General features: G+C 41.9%; 1 protein-coding gene across 7 annotated transcripts in view; it reads left to right on the top strand.

The window, feature by feature from the left end:
- LOC139910316 (pleckstrin homology domain-containing family A member 5-like) overlaps positions 1-25,858 on the top strand; it is a 78,319-nt gene that overhangs the window by 12,408 nt on the left and 40,053 nt on the right. Inside the window, exon 1 of one of the 7 annotated variants that reach the window (XM_078282974.1) lies at positions 19,822-19,851. The exons of the other annotated variants lie outside the window; for them this stretch is intronic. The gene's annotated coding sequence lies outside the window, so the exon portion shown is untranslated. Of the gene's footprint in view, positions 1-19,821; positions 19,852-25,858 lie in introns of those variants that run through there. 7 annotated transcript variants of the gene reach the window in all.

The following is a 25,858-nucleotide window of genomic DNA, read 5'->3' as shown; positions in this document are numbered from 1 at the left end:
GATCCTTATTGTGTGTTTGGGCGGGTGGGTGGTTGGGTGAGTGTGTATATATGTGTGTGTATGTGTGTGTGTGTATGTGTGTTTCAACAACACTTTTATCTTGGGATTTTTTTTCTGGCTGTTGTGGTCTTAGACCGACTGATCTTCTTCATTAGTATTCTAAAATGTAACTCTGATCAATCTGGTCTTTGATGCCACAGATCTGCATCTGTTTGTCTGAAGGCGCTGGAGCCCTCCCCAAATCTATAGCCGGTTTGTGTGTGGTGACTCGGAGCAAGCAGTAAGTGGACTGTAAGATCTTCTGAGCTGTTAGATTTGCCTCTCTGCACATTTGTTTTCATTGTTTATTTATGGAGGAGGCAGGCTCATTAGTCATTCAGTGTGACAGTGTAAATGTGTACACAAGGAGTTTGCTCTTTGGCTAGAACGAAAGCACAGTTGAAGCTGGCTCACTGCCAAACTTAAAATTGGCTTTACCCTACCTACAGTTAAAACGTGTTCTAAAAAACACGTTTATTAAGTTTTTAAAACCCCAGTCAGTCGGACAGGCGTTGTCAACAGTCAGAGATTTGTCTAAGCCCTTTTACCCCCAACTCCATCTTTACATAGCACAAAACTCAGATTGATTTTCTACTGTTTACAATGCTGGGATAAGGCTAGCCTGAGTGTATTAGTGGTATTGTACTGTAGGTGTGGCTGTTCAGTCTGCTATTGTCCCACTGAAGTATTCCCAAAATGCTGAGGAATAGCTCTTAACAGGAAGCCTCAGGAAGACTCAAATAAACCCACACTCTGGGAGTAGAGTTCAAGCCTTGATAGAGACTTCCAGCTACAGTATTTAACACACACAGCAGCTATGAAAGTGGTGTACCTGTTTTGTTTTCTTTAATTAGTCTCTGTGTTGATGAGAAAGTGAATACTACACCTGACCTGAATTCAGGGTGGCAAATGATTATGAGAGTAGTCAGAGAACTGTTTGCTGGTAACCTAACATTTGCTTTGATGTTACAAACTGATGCTGTAGCAAATGATGGGAATCCTTAGTAGCCAGAGGCTTGGGTCCAGCCACAATAGACAACCAGGTTCATGCTCCGGGACAGACCAGTGTAAAGTAGATAAGACTGCAGTAGGATCTTCCTGAGCTCACTAGTAGCCTGCCGTCTGTAAAGATTAGGCCTAGATGTTCTCAATCCTCATCCTGCATTAGATATATTAAGATCATATGCATCAACTTATAAAAATAGTAGTATGGTTTTAGAATCATATGACCATAGAAGTGTCTGCATGTTTTAAATGGGAAACTGGTTATTAGGTTAGCAGTCCTGTTTTTACAAATGTTTTGCATAATGGCCCTGATCACACTAAAATGAGGATGAGACTATAGTTTTGCAGTCTTTAGTGAACATGCTATTTTACTAATGTTACACTTTCTAATGAAAAAATGTCTCATTTACAGTGCTAGTCTAAATCTACTGAGGCAGGTGCAAGAATGTCAGCATTTACTACTGAAATGGTTTCAGATTAGGCTAAACTCTGCATGTATTGTCTGTGAATGTGAGTTCGCCCCCAAGCTGTCTGCCTCCATCTACAGAGGCTTAACAAGGCAATGTTTTTCTCAGTATCCCTCTTTAGAATGTGCTTTTCCTTCAGTAGAACCTGTAGAGGCCCTTTACTGGTGCCTTAGCATCAGCCCAGCGACCATATTGGATCAGGAGGTTGTTGGCTTGGCTCCAGCAGTGTTAACAGAGCCATTCTACTACTGTAATGAGCTACTAATGGACTCTTCTATAGAGCTCTCTCCAGGGAGAGATGAGAGAGAGGCATGTGTGAATTAGACCGGCTGTTCATTCTCATACTCCCACCTCATTGCAACACTGCACACAGGTTTCAAAACTGACACAATAAAACCTCCTCCCAGTGCAATAAGATTTTAGGCATTGGCATGTGTTGCCAAGCTTCAGTGTTACTAATTGCACATTTATCATTGGTGTTAATGCAAAATGTCGGAAAGTCCGCACTGGGGAAAAAAACCCATTTTGAACCTTCACCCCAAACATTTTGAAGCACAGACGTGTTCCTTCCCTCCAGATAAAAACACTAACCCCAGCCTAAGGGGCTACTTTGGTTTATACAAGCGTTTATTTTCATCCTGGAATACACTGACTGTGTGTGGCCTGAGGCGACATCACTGATAATGGGCAACAGTTGGTGACATTAGTGTGTCTAGTGGGAGAGGAGCACTGTTTGGTTGAATAATGTAGGCTGGTTTCAGCTTGGTCAGGGCCAGGGAAAAAGCCTGTGGACCAAGAGGAGAACAGACATTGAGAATAATACATTAGATATGGACAGCAGACCTTCACTCATAAATTGGACAATACTGCCCAAGTTCATACGGCCCAATGTACTGTAAAGAGAGGCGTTTTGAGTGTGGCAAATGTCCAGACAAGAGTGGAGAATCAGCAGTGCTACAAGTGATGTTAGTCATTCCCCTCCCATCACAAACGAAAGGAGCTCTATTGCTCCCATTGCATTTCTATGGTTCCCATGTAATTTTTCCGTCTGTTGTGCTGAAACATGAGGGCTGGATGTAAACAAAGATTATAGCTGTAAACCATAACAACTCCCCACATCAAAGATAGAGTAAGCTTAATGATTGTATCAAATCATACAATCCTCTCCAAGGTACAGGATTGCACAACACAGACTGTAGTGTATAGTACACATCCAAACATTTCAATACTGTGACTAATATCAAAGTGCTTTGTTTACATAGTCCGCTCATGTTTATGTGGTATACGTATGCTTGCGTATGTGGCTCATGCTTTTTTCTCATAGTTTAGGTAAGCAGTAAGGTGGAGTATTGGTGTGCTTACAAATGTTGTGGGTGTCCAAATATGAAACATATTTGCTTTTATGTGTAGGTTCGGCAGAAAAACAAGATTGAAGTGGTGGGTCTAATGTATCCTGTTTTTTATGGTTAAGTCTGTGTGAAATACCCTTTTTATATTATACAACTGTTCAGCATACATGCCATTTAGTATTTTTATTTTTTTTATTTTTTTATTTTACGCCGTTTACGACATTCCCTTTTTTACTGGGAGAGTTGAGATATCTTTGTTTGGAAGCATTTTGATTTGTTTCATGTGAGGTTGGAGTGTTTCAAGGTGCTTGTAAAATGGCTTTCTTGCATCTAAGAGCTTTTGTGCAAACAGAACTGTTTGCCGAATTCCTCTGTCCTTGAGGGGATTTAAGTGGGTCTCAATTGCCATCTTGTTGTACAATTAAGCTTATTGAGGCAGTAGGGGAAAATCAATCAGGCTCTGTTTGGAACAAGTTAGTGGGACAGGTCCTGTCTCCAGCATTTGTCCCCTTTCCATCTCACTCTTTTCAAGGACAGTCTAATCCTCTGATTGACGTGGGCCCTGCTCAGTCAGACACTTATGTTTACCTGTCTTTTTATTAGTTGCACGTAGCTTATACAAATTACACGGAAGGTGTTATCTGAAGGGTAGAGGGTATTTTCCAATTATGTGAGTCATAGGAGTTTGCTAATCCTGTCTACATATGTTTTGTGGATTTGGAAAAGGCCTATGACAAAGTTCCCCAAGTATCCGGCATCTGACATTCTGCAAATGTATGGGGTATTGGGTCCACTGCTGCAAGCCATTTGATCCTTATACACTTGGAGTGAGAATACGCCCTCTCTCTTGTTTGTGATATTGATGGAGAGGATATCAAAGCAAGGCCTGGAGAGCGTCCAGTTTGTGATATTAGGGTGGCAACTCTTTTGTTTATAGATGATGTTGTCCTTTTGACTTCATCGGACTGTGATCTCCCATGTGCATTGGAGCTGCTGAGTGTGACGCGGTCAGGATGGGGCTTCAGCACCTCTAAATCTGAGATCAATGTTCTCTCTCTGAAAAAGGTGTTATGTCCCATTTATGTAGGGAGTATGCAGCTGCCCTAAGTGGAGGGGTTCAGGTATCTTGGGGTCTTTTTCACAAGTGAGGGTAAAAGGGATTGTGAGATTGACTGCCGATTTGGTGCAGTGGATGCAGTATGGGGGCATTGTATCGGGCCGTGGTGATAAAGACAGAGCTGAGCCACAAATCAAAGTGCTTGATTTACCCGTCTTCGTTCTGACCCTCACCTATGGTCAGAATGAAATCATGGATACAAGCAGCCAAAATTAGGTTTCACAGCAAGGGTTCACTCTCTGTGACAGAGTGAGGAGTTCAGTGATCCTGCAACCTCAGAGCAACTGCTCCTCCGTACTGAGAGTGAGGCGGTTCAGGCACCTGGTAAGGATGCCCCTCAGGTGGCTCTCTTTGGATGTATACTGGACACAGCCTACTGTGAGGAGACCCCAGGGCAGACCCGTCGCTTGTGGAGGGACTACTCCATCTCACAGCCTGGGAGCGCCTGGGGATCTGGAGGAACTTGCTGGGGAAAAGGACATTGGGGTGCCCTGCTTAGCCCTGGATAAATGGCAAGAAAATGGAGGGATGGATGGACGGATGTTATTTGGAGATCCACATGAAGACACATTCATTGAGAACATTGTCTACGCCTGTGTGTGTGCATTTGTGTATTTGTTTGTGTGACGTTCTATTTTCTTCCAGCAATGCCATTAGCAGAATAAGTAGCACTAGCACATCATCACTGTTACGTGTGCAGTAGAGATGAAAGGTGCTTTGATCTGAATTATTTTGAGGTTTCCTCATTTGATTGAAGTTATTTTCAAAAATTAAATGTAGGCTATTCTTTGATCAATGTTTAGTTTCTGACATTCTCTGATGGAGTTTTAAACATTGGCCTATTCTTTGATCTAAATAATCTCAGTGCTGCTATGGGCCTTGAACATGCTTGAAAGTTTATGAGTTTGAGAAAAATAAAATAAGGCTTCAGATTTTTCACAACTCCTGCCAACAACCCTGGTTGGTTGCATACTGTAGGCTGACGCAACTATAGCATTCCAAATATGTGTATATATCTTACAGTGAATGGCCTTCATTCGTCTACAAATCACAATATCTTGCCTGTATGTCTGCATAGTAAAGAATTGAATATCATAATTGATAAAGTTGATCAATATCTACAAATATTAAAGTCCTGCTATAATTTGCGTCTTTGAATTTGACCAAAAAGACCTTGAAGCTGTGCGAAAATTTTGCATATGTCTGAGCTAGAGTGGGCACTCTGGAATGGCTGCAACCGTGAGATACAGCACTGGTGTTGCAAGTTTACATGGTTTTGTAGGTTGTAATGGAAAGGGAATGGTTGCCAGTTAAATGGCCTACCTATGTTTGGGTTTTGTTTGAGGTGAGTGTGTGTGTGTGTGTTTGTGATGGCTCTGCAGTCTTATTATTAGTAATTAGTGTAGGACCCCATCTCTTCTTTCCTCGCAATGCATGAGCTAAACTGACTTAAACCGCATGCAGCCGTGGCTGTGATCTCATTTGAGGAGTGTGTGTGTGTGTGTGTGTGTGTGTGTGTCAGTTTCTACACTCAAGCATCTGCTCTCACAAAGCTCCTTCTCTGTATTTTCTTCAATAACTATGCACAGATGTATTTATCCAGATCATCCCAGGCCTTCTGTGATGTGGGCTTGGCTGTTTATTCCTGCATTCCCTAGCTCATCTTCAGAAAGCACGTCTCTCTTGTTGCATCCTTAAACAAATCCAACTGTAGGGTAGCTGTATTGCTGAATGTGAGAAATAAGCATTGAGATTAACACCAGACCCCAGCCTGTATCCCATGACTGAGCCTGCTATCCAAGTGTGATGACAAATTTCACCCAGCAGAGGGCATCAAAGCAGCAGCACACCGTCCATAAGCAACTCGGGTTTTAAATTCCAACAAGTCAATGTTGAAGAGAAGAGATGGCCTGTGTTGTATTTGTCACCTCACTTGCCTGATGGAGAAGGTTAATTTCAAAATACTGTCTTTGATCTTATAGGGAAGGTTTAGGATGTTTAGAAGCTTGTCCTATTGATCACTAACCAGGCTTCCTCTTGGGACATTCAGGCCATTGGTTTTGATTCAAAGAAACATTTGCCAGCAATGCCTTTGCACGCCCATAGGGAATGAAACTTCTCTCAAAATTGCATATCAATCCTTTACAACAGTTCTATTACTGATTCCTACTGGATCCCTGTGGAATTAAATATAATGGCTTGAGAGCATTTTGAAGGAGTTTGTTTCATTGCCCACTGACTTGCACTGCTCTGTAGGTACTAGTAGTGTAGCTAAGCTATGGAGCCATGGGAGGGCAGTGTTGGATCATGCCTTTACATAGCAGCCTGCATCACTGCCAGAATTATACTGTAATTACAAGAAGAGGACACTTACCTTCATTAAAAAAATCATACCTACACATTTAGTCAAACCTTCATTCACTGTGTGTGTGTGTGTGTGTGTATGAGAAAGAGAGAGAGAGAGAGAGAGAGAGAGATTCATTATACCTGTTGGACATGTACAATGCCACTAAGAGCACATTTTTTGTTTTCCTTTTTCTCTCCCTCCTCGCCCCCACTTTGTGTGCCTGTTGCTTCATCGACTCAGGTAAGTGGTACTTAAGTGCATGTTTCACTTTGAAAATAAAAAGCCTTGCCTCTGCCAAGAGTAGGAGGATGACTGGGTGGTTTTAACCTTGAGGTGTTTACAGCAGAGTGTTAGGTCCAACAGGGAACAATTCTTACCACGGCCTTGCATTGAAGTTACTTCTCACACACTAGCTAACTCCGTCAGAGTTCTTCTGAACTGGCCCTGGTAATCCTTGAAGCTCCCGTGCAAGTGGCCCAGGCTACATTTCTGTTGAAATTCATCACAGCTTTAGGTAATCCTTTATTTAGAGTAGCCCTCTTTCATTTTGATGTTGCCTAATTAAGATTGGAAGTGGGTGGTATTTGTGCTTAAGTGTTTTTATAGTTCGTATAGCTTTGTTTTCCAACAGTTAGGTTGAGCCATTTTTCCAGTTTCTGTCCATCCCCCTGTTTCTAACTCTGTCTTTCTAAGTCCTTCCCTCCCTTCTTGAATCTTTGTGTTTGTCTCAGTGCTTGTCTGGATGTTGAGCTATCGCCTTTGTGGACTCTGACCTCCCATAACTCTAGACCTGACACATGCAGCTGTTGGTCAGAGGGCTGCGACCAGGAGGGAGCCAGGAGGGATTTTCATGGAGCTTGTTAATATTAATCTATGTCATCCCTCTAGCAGTTATCATGAGTAAACTGGACTTGACTGCCTGGTTATAGGCAGGCTAAGCCTTCAAAAGAACTGCATGTGAACCCGGTCAGAAGTAGCTTGTTATTCTTTTTCTCAGAGGAGTTGAGCAATGCAGCTGCACCTACAACAGCAGCAGCAGCAGGTGGACCTGAGAGGGGACACTCCCTGTAAAACTCTGATAAAAACCTTTATTCCCCTGATGAATCTGCTGTATAGAACAAATGAAATTATGGAAAAGTCTTAAGCCTGTCCCTGAGATGTCCCTCAAATCCAAAGTTGTCCGAAGTCATACACACTATAATGTTAGTGTTAGACTTTGTTTATCTGACGGTGGAATATGATGGTCGATGACAAGATGAAAGTCACATGCGCAAAACAAAACAAACTCCCATTGGATTGAGTCACTGTCTCAGATGTCTGGCCAGCTCTGAAAGCTGTCCTCATTTTGTCAGTTGTGCCTTCCTCTTCTCCCGCCCAGTCTTTGTTTTAGAGCGGCATTGATTGCTCCCATTTCCGATATGGATTAACAGGATGTCACAATAGAACATCAAATCTGGATGCAAGATTGGTTTAGTTTGCTCTGTCTGTGGGGACATTTTTTGGGATGCACTTAGGCCCTGTATGTCATCTGTTATTTTTATTTCATTTGACATAATCCACAATAGTCATGCTATATGTCATGCTGAAAAATAGCCTATAGATACGCAGTGACCATCCAAGTACTTCTGAGGTACAGCTAACTGGTTAGTAATGCTACCAATCTCTCTTTGCAGTATTACATGGTTATACATGGTTTAGATGGGAATCTATGAGCAGTGAGCAAGCATGTACTGTGTTGATGTGCTTTTCAAGTTTAGCCCCACTTCTCTGTCTACATCTGTAGATTTGGATTAGGCTTGCTGAGGAGACAGCAGTGAATTGGGAGTTCTGAAGCTGCAGCCAATCAATTTCTTCTAAGCCTTCAGTCCAGACGTAGTGATCTCTGATATACAGGTTATTGTGTCTGTGCAGAACTTCTATTTCTATCAGGTTTTATCAATTGCAGTCCCATTTGACTCATTTGGATTTACGTAAGATGATGCAGTAAATACTGTAAATGCACAGCAACGGTCAATAGCTCAAGTGATTTGCATGACTGAAACTATAAGTAAGAACTGTAAGATGTGCTCTCTACATTGTTTGTCTAGCCATCTGCTGTTTGCCACCCTGCAGCCTGAAGATGATACTGCCTGAAGATCCACAACACATGCTTATTCATGATCAGTGTTTACTCACTTGCTGCCAGAAAGCTGGTCTGGCAAACAATGACACAAAACAAATTATGAGCCTAATCATCCAATTCACATGTAATTGAAAGTTAACACTCCTGTCGCAATGAATTCTGCCCTGCAGTGATGACTGTCACCTTTTAGCTGTAAACAAACACACACTTTCATCCACAAACCTTTCTCCTGACTTTCCACAGAACCATTTTTCACAAGACATATACTAGCTTAGCTACAAATTCAGATACACACCATCTATCCTCTCTTCTCTCTTCTCTCTCTTCTCTCTCTCTCTGTCTCTCTCCTCTGTATCTCAGCCTCTCTCTTATGGATGACCCAGTTCTATTGGTCATCACTGCTATCATCAGTCAGGCCAATGAGTGTGGCAGTGCTGCCCTGTCTCTGCTCATGCTAGTGGCCATTTTTGCCTGGGGACAAGGGGAACTAGAGCCTAACAGCCCCTACAAAGCATTTCATTACAGTGTCGGTGAAAGGCCTGTCCTACCATTCTCTCTCTCTCTCTCTCTATCTCTCTCTCTCTCTCTCTGGGCCGGTAATGAAAGTCTTTATCCTATGACTGCAATTGTGGTTTTGGCTCTTTCTCTAGCCACGACCATCTCTTTGCCTGCACGAGCCCTGAATGACAGACGGATCAATAACGCCCATCACCTGGGGCAGAATATTTGTTTATGGCTGCAGCTGATGAGATGAGATTGGATTTAGCTTTTATATTCAGGGCACACACTCCATCTCTCTCTCACTCACACTATCTCTCTTTCACACACACGCACATACACACACTCTCACACCACAGTGAAGTGTTCCACGTCATTATTGGTTTTATCAGAACTAGGCCACAGCAGGAGCCTGGCCCTCTGGCTGGCCTACTGAGCATGCTCTCCACTGCTAAAGGCTACGCAGCAGAACCATGCGTCGTACCACCACACTTCTCTCTCTCTCTCTCTCTCTCCTCCTCCAACACCCATGGCAGCAGCATCTTACTCTACCTCTCTAACTCTCCTTCTCAGCTAATGCTGCTGCTTTCTGTCACACTCTCTGTCACTCTCATTTTCTTTCTTTCTCTCTCTCTCTTTCTCTCTCTCTCTCTGCCTCTCTCTGTTACAACCAGCCGTTCAGTTCCCTCTCAGTTCTACTCTCTGCTCTGATTCTATCTGCCATACAATTTGCTTGTGTTTGCACCTTTTAAACCAGTTCTGGAGCTGTGACTAATTGGAATGCATTGAATTCCTTATTGGTAAGCATTTGAGGTCTTCATTCTCATTCATATGCATTTATGTTTCAGTGTTGGCAATAATGGATATGTTGGATGATTAGCTTGGTCTCCAAATAAGCAATGATTTTATGCTATCATAATCTTTCAACCTCTTGATGGTGGAACATATGACAAGGTATTGAAGTCCTTGAACAGTTGAGCTGAATAGACAGTGTTCTGACAGTTCTTTAGCAATCAAGGCAGTAGTCATAAGAGAGAGAGCAGCCTCTCCAGAGAGGAGCCAATAATTTATGTTCTCCTGGCTGTGATGGATAGTCTGACAATGGGTCTGGAGCCGCTAGCAGAGAAAATAAAATGATGGTAGTTGGGTAGGGAGCTGAATGCTAGTGGTTATATAACCAATCCTTTATTACAATCAGACTCACACCTTGCCTCAGGTCTGGGGAGAAGAGGGAGTAGGGGCAAGTTTGATTATATTCACAGCTTTATGTTTGATTTGGCTCTATCTCCATGCTGTAGATAGCAGAAGTTGGTGTGGTGGTTATTAAAAGAAGCTGCTCCTGCATCCCAGGGCTTCTCCATAATCAATTTGAAACAAGAAAAGCAATCTCAGCAAGGAAACGAGCTGATGGAATGAGGTATGACTCTTTATTATGTGTTGGAAAAAGGTGCTGTTACTGGCTGTGCTCTGTGTCTCCGTTGGTGTCTAATCATCAGTTTGGTGGTTGGTCCTTGGGCTCCCTGTGTACATGGCAGAGGTTGCTGTTATTGGCCTCATCAAATGAAAACTGTAGCCTACATTATCCTCTCCCACCAGGCGCATTACACCTCCAGACATGAAGTGATAGATTCATTAGGCTCACAATGAACTGTTCGCATCTTTTCATCTGTGCTCTGCAGAAACTGAAAATGAGTGAGGCCTGACTGATGACTGTCCTTGGCAAGCCTGTACCTGGAGGGTGTGTGTGTGTGTGTGTGTGTATGTGTGTGGATGTGCAAGGGTATGTTGCATCATCTGTGTGGTTGCCTTACTGGTTTCACAATTAGTTCATGGCTGGAGGATGATCCTTCTGTCAAGTTAGGTTCAATTGCATGCCAGGCTCCTCTTTGTCAAATGCAGTTTGAGTGATTCTGTCTATTACTTGCATGTGTTGTGCCACAGTAATATGTTCACTTCACCCTGAGGTGTTTTCAGAAACTGCCAGGCCACTGACATTGTGCCAACCAGACGATGTATTTCATCATCCTCTCATTAGATGACTTGATGATGTCCAGATCCTTGATTTTCTTACTATGCTCTGTGACTCCATGATAACACATTTAAGCAGTTTGTGTCCAGTGGGGCCTGGGGAAGGTCAACCAGCAAGTCCTTCTCAAATCATGGACTGATATCCGCAGGAAAAAAGGTTTAAGGGAATATATCGACATTTTCAGCGCTGCATCCAAGGGCCAGTTTAGGGGTAATGGCGTGGAGTAGAGACCTTAATTCCCCTGTAATTGCAGTATTAGTGTTGTAATGTATGCACAGGAGCCCCTCATCCCGTATTCATGTGCAGGGCCAGAGGAAATTACATTGTCTCCCTCTGGCAGAGCCACAGCGCCATCCTGACCATTCCCATAACTTAATCAGACTTCAGCAAGTTTTTTGTTTTTCATTTCTTTCAGAAGACGCAACATAATAAGTTTGTCTTATCACGCTGGGAAATCCAAGCCCATTAGAAGGATGTGCTTACCCAAGGGTTTTTATTTTTACCTTCAATAGTTAAACTATAAATTATTCATTGGCAAATAGCATTATCTCACCGTTTGGTTGCCTCAGTACTGTAAACAGAAAGCTGACAGGCTGATGCTGTCATATGATCAGAGATGTTAAACTGGAAATTTCTTGGAATTGGAAGCCTCTACTGTTTGCTGATATACTGAATTTAACAGAGCCAGATGCAAGTTAAGCCTTGTCAGCAAGCAGTCAGGGGTTGGATCAGATGTGCTGGAGGGAGCTGGGTGAGGGCTCATGCTAGAGCGCATCACTATTGGTGTTTTGACTTGCAAACATTGGAATTTGTGGCTGTCAATGCTGCCAAGGCTCACAAAGCAGCTTGAGCAGTGGAGCGAGTCTGTACGACCCCTCTGTTCTCATGCTGACCTTCTGTGATGTCACTCACCAGCACAGCCATTGTGCTTGAAAAAAAAACCTCTGGGTTCACTGATCTGCAATCCCCTTTTTTCCCCACATTCTTTTGCATCATCACTGTTGTGACATGAACATCTCCCCCACTTGCTACACTCCTAAGTTTCGTCCTAAAGTAGGTTTGGTTCAATTCTGGGACTGCGCATTGGAGGTCTGTGCCTCCAATTAGCATGTCTGCTCTTGCATTAAACAAATCCTCGATACAGCCTATCGATTTTCAATGTCTCATTAGTACAGTGAGTCATTTTTGGCCAGAGCTTGTAATTATGATCAGTGAGGCGTTGGGATTCATGAGAGGGTTCAGCAGACTTCAACTTCCTCGCTGCCTGAGGGAGTGTGAGTTTGACTTCCTCATTGATTGGCCCATTTTGCAAGCCTCTGCAAAATTAGCCCTGTTTCTTTTGATGTTTTTCTAATTAGTCTTTTCTTTAATGTGCTACTGTAAACACCCGTTTGTCTTTCAAAAGGCGATGGAAAGAGTCATGGGCAGAGCTGTCAGCCGTAGCTCGTTCTGTGTATGGAATCTCTTTACTTTGTGCACACTATTTTTGACAGTGACATAACAACAAAAGACTTGACTAGCAAGCAACAGTGAACTGGCCTATTTCTTCAATGCATCATGGTCACAATCATTTTAGTTGTTTTGAGAGAACTGCTTTTGGTTCCATATCAGAGGTAAAACAGAGGATGGGTAGCTGGTGGGTTTGCTGCCTCTGTTTACCCTTCATCTGAAGATGCTTTAATCTTGCTAGTCAAGACAGGCAGATAAAACGTTTCTGCGCTGAGATAACTCCCGTCAACCCTGCCTCCATCACATAGATAGGAATAGCTCAAGAGGCTTCTCTCTGCTCCTCTGTTCTCCAGGAATCCTGTTGGATAGCATCAACCATGGCTTGTATCCTCCCCAGAGGGTGCCATGTCTGACACACATTTGCTATAGAAACCCTTTGCATATATTGCGTGTTGTCTGAAATGTCATTCCATCCTCCACATTCCAAGCAAACGCAAAGCTTAATTTGCATGCATGTGATTCCCTTGGCTTAATCAGCATAATTTCATATTCATTTGTGGCAGTTTCCGTAGATGATACACATAGATGGGTCATACATGACCTCCACAACGCTCTCCATCAGAAAATGTGATTCTAAATTCACTGATGTCACTGGAATGGCCTGGACAGGGTCACATAATTCCTGATCTGGTGTCTCTGGACATGACTTCTCAGGCAGCCCAGGAACCCGTTGCCCCTTTTCAGCTCCATTTGACACACACTTTTGACTGTTGGAGCAGGAGATTTTTTTCTCCTTCCCTCCCCAAGAAGGTGGCTGGTATCTTAGCCCATCCTCTCACTGGCTCCCTGAAGACAGGCTGATAATGGGACTCTTTATGCCTGCAGTATTCTTTCACGATCACTCAGTTGGAACAGGGGACCCCGCAGAGCACTGGCAAACACTCTGATTAGGACTGTCTTCACGATCCACCTCAGGCTACTCCACTGCTGCTACTGGGCTGCTTGCCGCCACCGCACCTGCAACTGTTAAGCACACCAGCAGGTAATAACCGGCGGCTCATTGACACAGCGGAGAGAGCGGGGGAGGGTAGGTGGAAGAAGAAAGGGCCAGAGGGGACAGTGAGTGGGCAGACAGAAGAGGATCCTCTGAGAGTGGATAAACATGTGAACACTTAGAGATTCCCTCTCCCTTCCCATGTCTCTCCAACTGTGTGTGGGCAGTTAATGAGTCTGATGGCTTCTCCTCTGCATCTGTCAGCTGAGAACCGGATGAAGCCTCTAATGCAAGCTGCAGCTGAAAAGCAACACTCTGTTGCTCATTAATAATTGGTTTAATGTATGGGAGTAGTTTTTTTTCTTTTTGCTTTGGAACACTGGGAACACTGTTTTTAGGGTGACTCTGTAACATCTGTCCAGGGACTACAGATGAAAAATAGCCTCTTGGCTAACTGGCGCATTTACAGCAATGTTTATTAATGTGCACTGTCCCTGTTAAATAAACCAACAACAACGACAATAGCAGTTATTTAATTTTTTTTTGCTGTTGACGGGACTACTCATGGCAATTTGTAGTTAGACACACGTAAATTGTCTATTTCAAAGTATCAGGTAGTTTGTTTTTCATGAAGGAATGCTTTTAGAATGTAATATATTCTAGGACAACTATTTGATGGAACGACTTTGCCCATCTTCTGTCTAAGAATCTAAAGGACTCCCAATTGGAAACAATACCATGAAAATCCATTAGCACAGCATGTTGGACACACTTCAGCTATTCCAGTTTTGGATCCAAAAAGCTTCATTGCCAAGATGCATGAAATACTGCATTTACATCTTCTCTGTACAGAAAAGGGTGGTTTTGATATTCTACAAATGGCTGCTTCAATTTGGGCCATTTGGGCAATTTGTATTGCATTAAAGATTTAACATGCTTAACAGCAAACCTCTGTCAGAAGGCGGCACCAAGGCATTTCCACAATTGTGTTTTTCTAGATTAGGTATTCTCCTACACTGTGGGCCTGTCCTCCCACTCACCTACCTTCCTTTGGCTTTGGCTTGAACAACCTGCCAGGAGGTGTGGAGCCTCGCCACTGCTGTGATAATGTAAACAGATCTTGGCTAACCCACCCTGTTATCCTTCCTCTGTCATTGTAGCCATAAAATGGACTAGAGTTATGCTCTCTGGGGGTAAGATGACACAGAGTTTGTGTGACCTTGGTGTGGTAAAGCTACACTGAACTCCCCTCCCATTAAAAACATTCTTGGAACAGCATTTAGGCCTCCCACTCCCCCAGACTGTCTGATGACCTGGTGTACGGTCTACTTTGGATTTTTCCACTCCCCTCCTTTCTGACCAACTCCATAATCCATACTTTCATTTTATTTGAATTTGTTCCCCCTGTTTTGCTAATATTTGTTATAATTTCTTTTCCAGTGTTACATATAATGCATAAACACAATACATAATACCCACGCACATTCTCAAATGCACATATTGATATCTTGTGTATGTGCATTTTCAAACCTCTTTTGTGATAAAGCATGTAATGGTTCAAAGGAGCTGTCATTTTTCCCATCTCTGTTCCTTATAAGTTGACTTCCAATGTTTCACTCATTTTGACAACTCTAAGGCCAAATTCTATTTTCCTTAGATGTATGAATCTTTTGTGTACTAATTTGTGTTTTTTCCCCTTCCTAAATTAATTCTTTGATTGTCAGATTCTTTTAAATATACCTAGTGGGATATAGATTGGTAGGATCATACAGACATATTTGAATTTATATATAATTGATATCTTTACGGCATTATTTTTCCCCTATAAAATTTACTTCAAGCGTCCATTTATCTAAGTTTTGTTGAATTCTTTGCAGGACTGGCGGATATAAATATGGACTATTCCGTCCAACTGTGTTGTTCAATATCCCCAAATATTTCATTGCAGAATGAACCCATTTAATATTGAAAGGAGTAATCATAAAAGATGAACACAAAGTAGAGACTGGCATAGCCTCAGACTGTTCCAATTTACTTTATATCCTAGTTTGTATTCTTCCTGACCCTCCACCACTCCTTGAATTTCTGGATTTGTGCTTACAGCTATATTGCCGAAGGCTCTAGAGCAATCAAGAACAATAAAGGGGACAAAGGGTTTCCTTGTTTAGTTGACCTGGAAAGATGAAAGAAAGGAGATATCATTCCATTAGTTTGGACAGCTGCCTTTGGACCATTATAATGCATCAATCCAATTCATAAAAAACGCTCCAAAGCCATATCTCCTGAGTACATATTTATGATATCCCCATTCTACCCTATCAAAGGCTTTCTCTGCATCAAGAGAAAGTGCAGTGACATTGCAGGATGACTGTCTATTCATCCATGTCAGATGTAGCAAGCACCTGATATTATTGGTTGAGCTCCTCCCTTTTATGAGCCCAGCTTGATCATCATTAATAATATCTAGTAGGACTCTCTCTAGTCTTGTAGCAAAAATCTCACATATCAATTTTTCATTTACATTACTCAAGCTCACAGATCTATAGCTCTCAGGATCTAACAGATCTTTATCCTTTTTTGATGTCAAGGCTTCCTTAAAAGATTCTGGAAGCTTCTTTAATGTTTATGCTTCCGAATAAACCTTGGCCAGAATTGGTGCCAGGATATCTTAAAATGTTTTATAATACTCTACTGGCAAACCATCCATTCCTGGTGACTTGCCATCACTAAGCTGGGAGATCGCCTTCTTAACTTCCTCCTCTGAGACTGAAGCATCCAAAGCTGTAGCTCGCTCCTTAGTAATGCTAGGCATTTCCAGACCATACTCTGATTGATAGTTTTGTATATAAATAAAAAAACAAAACTGATCGATACCTTTTATTTCCAGTAATTAATTTCCCTTCCTAATAGCTAGTATAAAACCTCCTGCTTTTTAAATTGTCTTGCTATTAGCATTATTTATAGCCTTATCACTCCCTCCATAAAAATCACACCTCGTTCTAAATAATGTATATTCTATCCTGGAATTATAATCATGTACCTAAAATTCTAATTCACATATTTGTCTCATGAAAAGAGAAGAGTGTGTGACTTGATTTTTCTTCATAGTGGAGTTTTTACAAAAGCCTCATGTTTACACCTTGTCGGGTGTGCATTCTTGTGTGCATTCTTCATATGTATATACAGTATATATATATATATATATACTGTATATACAGTACACCTTATCGGGTGTGCATTCTATGAAGAATGCACACCCATCTAAAATTCTGTCTAAAAAATATACATAATGTATACATACTGTATACTATATACATTATGTATATTTTTTAGACAGAATAACTGATCATCCTACCCCTTACAAAGGTTTTAGATGCCTCCCACACTGCCCTGAATCATCAAATTAGGTAAATAAACCTGGTGGTGATAATATAGGAAAAAATTCTTTTTTCTTTTTTCTAACATTTCTCACAGAAGATACAAACCATAACAATAGATACAAAAAAGAACAAACCAAAAAAAACAAACCAAAAAACCACCCACATCCATAATCCCAGAGTAGTAAGCCGCTTACTCTGCCCCTCCGCCCCTCCGCCCTCCCTCCCATGTCCCTCCTAGTTTGTCTCGCTAGCCTCTGTGAGACTGAAGCTAACCCTCCCACTCATCTTCTCTAACAAGCTATAAGTAAATTTAACGTTAACCTAACTATAAAATCCCCTTCATAAGCCTGTTGTTAATTTACACATCTGACCCCTCCCCTCCCTTATTCCTCCTCCCTTCCCCCGTTTTATAAACAAGCCACATAAGTAGAAGGAAGTCATATTTTATCCATCTAACTTACAAAGATGGACAAAGTCTATATCAGATATTGTTAATATACCAAATGGATGAGAAAAAAAAATGAGGGAGAAAATGTAGGCTATGCATGATGCATGAGACGATGCATGACTCATTTTTAAATTTAATGTATGAATGACAGCTAAGATTGTCTGTTTTCTGTTTGTATCTCATAAATAACTGATTACTTAGCATGAGACGCAAGGTCCAAAAATAGTTTATCTCTATTTAGTCTTGTTTTTTGAAAAAAGTATGAGCCTGGCATATGTCCTAATTCATACTATTACAACAAATACACTTGCAATCAAAACAAATGCACAATGCTGCAGTGTAGATCATGGCACAGATCAGCAGATTTCAGGTCAGATTTTGGGATGGTCCTCCCATCAGACATGTTGAGGCACAAAGCAGCAAAATGTAAAATGCCTTGAGCCGTTTAAATGATTGCATCTGGTGTGTGGTCTTAAATCCAGCCTGACGACTGAATGATAGGGGCAAGTCAAGGAGACATGGTGGCTCTGATGGTGAGATTCACATTTACATTTTAAGCATCTAGGTGATGCTCGCAATTAGAGTGAAATGAATAACAATGAGTGAGCAGGTAGGAGAACACGTCTTCCACATGGCTGTTGCTGAACACAATAGGCTGTTGTGAGGATCAGACCTGTGACCTTTCATGTGGGATGGTGTCTCTAACCACCTGTTACCAAAATAACCTCTCTCCGTTTTATATATCACAATAGAAGTATGTGAAGGGCTTGACTGTGGAAGGAATTTTCTTTAGAGCAATAGGCTTTTGTCTGATTTGGACACTGAGTGCAAACACACAGCATGTGCAGATGGCTGGACAGCTTGCTTTGACTTTCCCCTCTGACACCTTTTTTGTGGGCGTTGGAGGGACACAAGATCCTTATTCGCCATGGATTAATTTTTCATGGATTGGGTCACTAAATATCATATCACATATCCTCTGGCTCCTTGTTATTCCTCCCTCTGCCTTCTCCTGGGGCGTGGTGTCCATTCTGTGCCCCAGGTGGTGGCTATATCCCCTGGCTCTTAGCTCCAGCATGGGAGGCCCTCCCTGGAGGACCATGGATAGCTGAGGGGCTGCATGTGTTAGTACACGCCCACCCACTCTATAATGGATTCACAATGCATTATTTAGAAGTGTGTAGTACAGCTGGTCAAGGTAGTTCACATGTTACTGATGGTGTTAATGTCTGTGCTGCTTGTTTGCTTTGTTTTCAACCCATAGAAAATGCATTCAGCATTGCCAGTTTCCACTTCTAGACTATGAGAAGAGCTCCGAACTTTAGAAACGCTCAAGTATCATAAAAGAGGGGGCTTCACCACCACTGCCCATATGGAGTGAGCAGAGAAAAGCAGCCAGTGAGAGTCTATTGACTATCTTCCTGTGCCATTGACTACACCCAGCAGGCTGAGGAGTGGAGGAGCTGTTTGGCTTCTAGATTGGGGCCGAGGTCATTGTCCAGGCTTTCATGTCTTCAATAGCCACAGGCCCCCTGCTGAACCTACTTGATATTCAGTTCTTTCCCCCGACTACACCCCATTGAAGCAAACAAGCCTCAAACACAAAAGGATCGCACTGATAGCTGAGATTGACATGAATGGAAACCATACCCGAGATATTACAATTCCTTGAACTGTGGCCTCATATGTTCTGAAAGTTTACCACAACTTTACCAGGATGCCCCAGAATACTTTCACAACAAGCTTTTAAAGGCCCAGTGCAGCTATAAGTTATTTCAACATGCCACTTTGTCGGGGCATGCTGAGGAATGAGGTTAGGGAGGTGCAGCCACTCACATTCATAGTTCTGACAGCACATGCCAGGAATAACAGCTCACAGGAAATAAAGCTCCACATGTAGGTGCCTTATTATGGTCCAGCCCGGTTACATGCTAAATAAACAGTGGAAGAACGGAACTCGTTTATTTGGGACATGGGTTCACTTCCCTCTGCGTGTTTGTGTTAATGTCTGTCAGCTGCTATTTTTGCAAAGTTTTGTCATGCTGACCGTAAATTTAGCCACGCGTGGAGGAGGTGCAATGGCTCAATGATAAACGACAGTTGTATAAAAATGAAATGAATGCGAAAACCCGGTATGGATAGTTTCAAAGAAGGTCATTTATCTCTCATTTAGTGCCACCAGCGCACCATAGTTCAACCAGTCTACCGCAGATGCTCCGTCTCCCAGTTTCCCTGTGTGTCGCCTGTCTGCTCGCCTGCTTTGTAATTGTGTTGAGAGAGAATAGCGCACCACTGGCCACTTTGCTTTACATCCGGACCGTGACATCACTGCCTCTCGGGTTTCAGCGTCCCTACTATACGGGCGCACGCACACGGCGCGGCAGTCAGCTGGGACGCCTCTGCCCCGCGAGCTCGGTGGACAAATCGCACTTCAAGACACACGCTTCAAAGTAGCGAGCAAGCTCTCATTCGTGAGTCGCTTTCATCGTTAACTTGCATCTGACGTTCACATCTGGATAACGGGTTACATATTTTTTTTTAATCTCGCCATTTGACTTCGCTGCAGTAGTTTTATTGCCTGGATATTTGTGGAAGAAGCTTTTCATTGTAAGTACCGTTAAAAGCCCTACGCAATGCTGTGGATGTGTGCGACGGTTTGCTCTTGATACTTCGCACTATGATAATTGCGGTATTTGTGTGATGTTTAATTACGTTGTGGGTGATGACTGATTCTAGTAAAAGGCTATTCAGTCCTAATGATTTGATTGCAATTTTAACATCCCCAGTCTTTCATTTTCCATACCCAGTCAGAGCAGAGCTTTATACGTTCAAACCACATCTTTTGTGCACTGGACATTACCGAATGTTGGCAATGTTGTGTTGTTTTCATTTATCGCAATAGGCAAATTCTTGGCGGTTTTCCCGGTTGGATTTTGTCGAGACATCTCGTGGCAGGTTGTAAGGTAGTTGTAACGTTACTTGAACGTAATTTTGAGTTGACATAGTCAGTTCACAAATCACAATAAAGGGGAATTACTTGCATTTCTGCAGCTCTATGCAAACCATTCCTTAGTTTTTGATGTTTTCTCTTGTCTAATTAGTTTGGGTTTAAGTTATTTTTCTATCCTCAATGACAAAAAATCTGGTGTATGTGTTTGGTATAAGCATCTTTCTCTTACTGTAAATTTGTATGCAATACAGGAATGCATTGCAGTTTCAGTCTTGAGTTTTATGAGCTCATCTTCCCTTTGGTCAATAAAGCTACTGAAACTCCTGAGCCCCAGGAGTTTCGAGTGACTCTACACAACAGTGTAAAGTAAACCCCTCCAGGGGAAATATGTTTGACTTTCTCACTCAGTTTGTATTCTGTCTGGTTAATATTTAGAATTTTAACCCAGTATGGGTGTGATGCAAAACACATTCTCGCTCAGAAGGGGGAGTGGTATACACTGTTTGTAGGCACCACAACAACATTTACAAATATATTTTCTTGAAGTATTTTGTCTCACTTGAATGTTTGTTTTGAAAGAATTCAAACTGTCAACCTTTGTCAAGAGCCACTGAATTGCAGGATGAGTGAAGATGATCTGTAAAAGGTTTTGTCTGTTAATCACAGTCAATTAAGCCGTAATTTGCAGCATTGCCCACCCACTCCCCTGCATTCATCAGAGCAGTGACCCAGACAAGGTCCTCTCTCTAATAGCCTGCCTTGCCCATCTCACACTCACTTAGGTCTGCTAAGCAACATGTGCTTTTACTGTCTTAGCTTTCTTAATCTGGCCCTTTCTCACAGAATTCTGGAAAACACATGGCTATGGTCATGAAGCAGTGGGAGAACCAGTCCCTCGTGGTCATGTGGGATCTATGTGTGACGTACCCTATTTCATTAGTTTTAATGTTACAAGGGTGTAAGCCTTAGACCACAATTTAACATAATCCACACAGCCGACCATGACCATTTGTTGTGCCTGTATGTAAACAAAGGGTACAAAAATCGGAAGACTGTTTTGATCCTTCATTTGAGTTCTCTTGGTTTCAAGTGTCTCTATGGGGCTCGTGGTTAAGGCCTTGCTGTAACTCCTCATATTTATTATACTATGTCATAGACTGTCTCGGTAGCAACGCTATACAAAGTTTAAAGATTAGATAGACCCACGTCAAACCCATGAGGAGAGTATAAACTACGCCCTCCTCAGTACTCGTCTACTTTCCTTGTGAGGTCATTCAGTGACCATTGTGCCTAATCAGGCAGTGAAATTGACCTCTTCCCATTCACGATTTTTAACCTGTGTAACTTCTGGAGTTTGGTACCGTTTGGAGAAGAGGTCAGCAGTAATATAGTTGCTCATTGGCTGCTGGAAGGCCCAGCTCTCACTGAGCAGAAACTAAGGGGAGAGGAGGCGTGGGGGCCAGATTTCATTTCAGACAGCAGAGTCGTAAAAGATCAACCAGCAGAACGGCGAAAACTGCAGAGGGTGTCCGCCCCCGTATTCAGCCTATCCATTCCTTGTCAGATATTCAGACCTCCTATCCTTGTGAGATATTCAGTTTTTACTGAGGTGCTGAGATATTGAGAAAAGTGTGAGATGTAGCCTCCCAGTAGCTGCTTTCCACAACAGCTTTGATTGAAAGTTTTAATATCAGCTCAAGTGGTTTCCAGCTCCTCACTTTCTTAACTTAGTAGTTTCCTATAATTGATCACTGGAGACACATTCATTTTACGTGGTGGCAGGTGTTTGTGTAGATCGAATTTCTGTGATCAATGTGGAGAGAAGCACTTGGCACTACCTGAAAATTCTCACCAAAGAAAATATTTCATTTTGGCCAGAGTCAAAATGCTTATTAGTTCATTTGCCTTTTTCCTCCCGGTTTCTGGTGTAAAATGTAATGTCCTCCCCCTACACACATGAAACCATCGTAATTTGTTTACCCATTCAGATAATCTTTAATGATACGAGCACAACAAAGCCAAAGCTAATGTTTTAGACCTTTTTTCATACATCATAAAAAATCCCAGCCAATACTGCCACTGTATGTGCTATCTTGCTTCTATTCTTCCATTGTCTGCGCCTTCCCAGCCTCACATCCATCTAAATGCATGCAAGTGAATACATATGTACTTTCCTTAACAGTGTAGGCCTTGATTAGAAGGTTTTGAATGACACTTTCTTTGGTGACTACAGTTCTGCTCTTTGTCCTGCCTACACCGTCTCCATCGCTACAGTATACCGTTTTTTGTGATTACTATTTCACTTTTAGGAAATTCATACGCAAAGACCATTAGATAATGCTGTTTTTGGAGTCATCACTCTCAACAGACTGCCCTTGGGCTTCTACCATGTATCTTGCCATGAAAGCCATATTGAATGCAAGCCTGCTGTTGTCTTTAATGAAGCCTGAAATTGAACAGTGAATGGTTAACTAGGGGAGATTTTTACAGAGAATGAAAGTGGAGATGGAAATTTGAGATGTGTGGCTAATATAATGTTGGGAGGTTTAGTTCTGTGACATAAATAGCCCTTTAAGGAACCATTCCCTAGGTTTTGATGAGGAACTATTTTAAGATGGTTGCCTCTTGTCACTGTGGCAAAGGTCAGTTTGAAGCTGGGTGGTACAGGCTTACCAATACACCACAGTTTTCTCCCAGTTGCTTACTCCATTCTCTCCATCAATGCTAAGTGACATTCCTTTGAAACAGTGTTTTATTTTTCCTTGAGAGGGCAGGTTGTTTCCATGGCTTTGAAATCTTCCTGAATTGCTTGTTCAGCTGCGTGACCTTCACACCCTTTGCAGATAGTCACAGCTGCATCAAGATGGCTGCTAATTTAATTGTTTGTGAAAAATCTGTTGTGTAGCATGAATGGGTAGCTGTTTTCAAGGGTTAAGTAAAAAGGTCTAAGGTGAAAGTCAAAGCTTAACAGACCTGCAACTTACTCGACATATTCTATGCCATGATTGTTTGTGGTGTGCTACAGGTTTGTCATCTCATTTCCTTCATGACGTATTCCCAAATTAGTCCAGGTTATTACTGTAGTCCAGTTAATGCCATTTTGTGACACCACATTACTTCATCGTGCTGCACAGCATTTTCTGTGGCCTCTCAGGCATTGCAAACCCCCTATTGTGTCTTTTTTTTGTCTTTTCTCTTGCTGGCCCCCACATGCCCCCTTACACACTGCATTCTGCCTATTCAGCTCCGTTTTTGTGAGGAGGGCTATTCAAACCCCCAGTCAATATCCATGTAGTACTGAGGAGTTCTACTGCAGACCCATTCAGTTTTTTGTGCCAACTAGAGTACTACACCTGATAATATGCAAGCGTTAGCCAGTACTCACTGGCCTTGGCTAATGTTGTGTCCAAGTTTCCTCCTGTGTAATAGGATTAGATTCATGGGCATTAACAAGAGAATTAATTCCCAATGAAAGGCTGTTTGGAGATTTGCAATTGGATTTTTTTGAGGGGGGAAAGGTTTTCCAGTTGAACTCCTGTTGACTTGCCCATAGGTTTTCTTGTGATGTGGTGGTATTTAGAAATTAGCCTATCTATGAAAAGTTTAGGGGTCTAGGGAACTATATTATGATCTAGAGCATAGACATTTATGGAGGTGCATTTTGTACAACTTTAACAATTCTGGTATACCAGTAGTCTCATAAGTTAAATGAAATGTCACCATAAAAACACATCACAACTTAGATGTGGGCCTAGGGAGCTAGAGCTGGAGTTTGGTACCATGCAATCCTGGTATAAATGGGAGAGCATGATGGCACTAACACTGCCAGGGTAGGGGTATGATCCTACTGGGGCAACCCATGCTAAAAATATACGCACTGATGGTACTGTAAGGTGCTTTGATAAAAGCATCCACTATGGATGTATACTGTATGTCATCAGATCATATCCTTGGGAAATTGGGTCCTAGTAATTTTGGATCACTCTGACTTGCTGCACAGTACAGTCCTGCATAACAGGACGGTAGTCATTAGAGGCCTTGAAGCAGTTTGAAAGGCATTCAATTAAAAATAATAAAGATCACTTTGCTGTGGTGAAGCGGTATGTATTTATAGAAGTTGTGAGGGCAGAGACCTGGTTTTCCATGCCCGAGCTGTTCCAAAGTGAATAGCAGTGGTGAAAAGCATGGAGCATGAACCCTACGGTAGCATGACTGGTCTGGGGCAAACAGATGTGACCTGCCGATGCAAATTGCAATATTTTCCTTTGAAAGGACTTTGATGTCTCACTTCTGCAGTGCAATGTAGCCCTTGCATTGGCTTGGTAGCCTATGTAAAATAATAGAAATTTTGTCCATGATGTATCTTGACAGCAGCTCTACACATGATCTAGTGCAGATTTTCTTCTTCGTGTGATATGACTAGAGAAAAGGATTTGTGAAACAAATGTATATTCAGTTGACCTTCAGAATGAAGACAATGGTGAGGGGTCAAAGCTGTGAAGAAATCTTTTACTGTTGTCCGTCTCAAGGCTGAAATTGACAGTGCCCTTTTCCAATTTTGCAGTAAACTAGGCTACAAGCTCTCAGTTTGCTTTCAAATCTCCAGGTTCACATCTTAGATCCCAACTTCCATTGACATTGCATTGTACGGAAAAGGGGGCGTGACAAATTGGCATCCAAGATACATAAGATGTTCATGTGACCTGTCCCAGCTGGGCCTGGGAATTCTGGCTCTGGAACGGATTCAGACTTTTTGATCACAATACTCCCCTAAGGATAGTGAGTCATATTTTACTACTGAAAATGGGCGGCATTCCCCTTTAATAACATTTGTTTTTGTAACCCTTTCATTTCACTAAAACTGAAAATACAAATCCATTTTGCACTAAATGCTTACATGCAATACAAACATAAACAAACCATTTCAAGCTTTAAAATACATTTAAAACTCATATTTAGATGATACTCAATGTTGGTAGAGAAAGAAAATGTCTTCAGCTGAATATAAAAGCAAACCCACTAATAGGGTGAAAGCAGGGTTGGATTGGGCCTTTTGTATTATATGTATGAAAAACATTTTAAATACAAACTAGACTTAAAAAACAAAAAAAACAAAAAAATTCCCCATATTTTTCATTTATTACAGTTTTGGCTAAGCATTTCAGACTTCTTTCAGACACTGTGCTTATACAGTTATTGATGGATGTGGCTTGCCTGGTTAAATAAAGGTTAGTATCAAAAAGTGTCAACATTGCTCAATTAGGCCCCCCACAGCCAAATTAGCTACAGCAGTTCATATCCTTCAAATGGAAATATTAGAGAAATTAGGTTCCAGTATTTCAGCACACCAAAGAATTGGGAAATCCCCTTCCATTTTCACAGTTACTCCACATCACATGATTTGCCAAAAAGTATGAGTAGCCTACCAAATGGTGTGTTTATTTTTTCCTTGCTCCCTTGACAAGTAAAAAGTAAGGATGGTAAAAATGTTGGTTAACTTCTAAGGTGATTTTACATAAGTTGACAAATAGCGTGTCCGTGTCCCATGTCGTACGTTTCTGTTGTCTTTCTTATCCATTTGTACTGAGAATTTCTGCTGTACTTTAAAACTTATAGATGGTTTGAAGGAGTGCTGGTTTTGAATTCTGAATTTTTTGACAATGA

This window comes from Centroberyx gerrardi, chromosome 4 (assembly GCF_048128805.1).
Source record: "Centroberyx gerrardi isolate f3 chromosome 4, fCenGer3.hap1.cur.20231027, whole genome shotgun sequence".
In the NCBI taxonomy this organism is placed as follows: Eukaryota; Metazoa; Chordata; class Actinopteri; order Beryciformes; family Berycidae; genus Centroberyx; species Centroberyx gerrardi.
Note: the sequence above shows the minus strand (reverse complement) of the source record. Positions and strands in the feature narration are given on the sequence as shown.